Consider the following 1,041-nt stretch of genomic DNA (forward strand, 5'->3'; position numbering starts at 1 on the left):
CCCATATTATTATTACTTTTCGAAAATATTTATCAAGTTTCAACTCTCAACTATAGTAAGCAAAACATAAATTTCATATATGTCTTACCAAAATGAATTTATTTTTGAAAAAACAATGTATTTGCATACCAATTTTCGTAAATCATCTGTAATTTTTAGGTAAAAGTATGAATTACTAGTATGAAAGACCTTGTATTAAATTGTTTATCCTTAGCTATACACATTTAATATTTTATAAGTTTTGAACTACAAATTAACTGTGGTTATGACGAAATTTGAACTTTAAATGCTTATAAAACATAACCAATGGTGCCTATGTATAGTTAATATTTTAGCTATAATAAAAACTTACGCATTACATTTTTAAGCTTTTTGACCGAATGAATAATTTTTTATTGATATTTATAGAAAAATAAATTTAAATTAATCAAATACAATCCAAATGAGGACGGTATAACCAAGCTGGTTACCAAACAATTTTAATAAATTTTCATTTTTTTTCTCCAATTATTTTAGAAAGCACTGAGAATTTTCAATTTCGACCTCCTAAAAGTATCAACTAGATCCAATTCGCTTCCAAAAACATACATCCGGCATCGATGTTTATGATCAGAGCATTTTTTTTACTATAAAAGTGGAAAAGTTACAAACATTTTAAAATACCTCAAATAAACGTTTGAAATTATTAGACTGGACAAAATAAAAATAAAATTGTAACTAATTTTCAAGCCCCCCCCCCCCACTGAAAAATCCTGCGTACGCCACTGATTACTGCATACTTATAAATTATTATATACCTAAAACCAAGGCTGGACATTAACGAGTTAAAAAGTTAAAGTTAAGTTAAAAAGTTAATTTAATTTTAACTTTTTAACTTAACTAGTTACTTTTGGATTTTCATTAACTTAACAGATAACTTACTTTAACTAACGTGAAATCAACGAGTTAATTTTTCATTTTAAGAAGTAAGTTAAGTTCATTTATTTTGTTTTTAATTTAATTATATTTCACTACTTCAGTCTATGTTTTTCGTTTTCATGT

At 25.3% G+C, this 1,041-nt stretch overlaps 1 protein-coding gene across 2 annotated transcripts in view; it reads left to right on the forward strand.

Moving 5' to 3' along the window:
• LOC100163413 (phosphomevalonate kinase-like) overlaps positions 1-1,041 on the forward strand; it is a 42,209-nt gene that overhangs the window by 37,211 nt on the left and 3,957 nt on the right.

This window comes from Acyrthosiphon pisum, chromosome A1, assembly GCF_005508785.2.
Source record: "Acyrthosiphon pisum isolate AL4f chromosome A1, pea_aphid_22Mar2018_4r6ur, whole genome shotgun sequence".
In the NCBI taxonomy this organism is placed as follows: Eukaryota; Metazoa; Arthropoda; class Insecta; order Hemiptera; family Aphididae; genus Acyrthosiphon; species Acyrthosiphon pisum.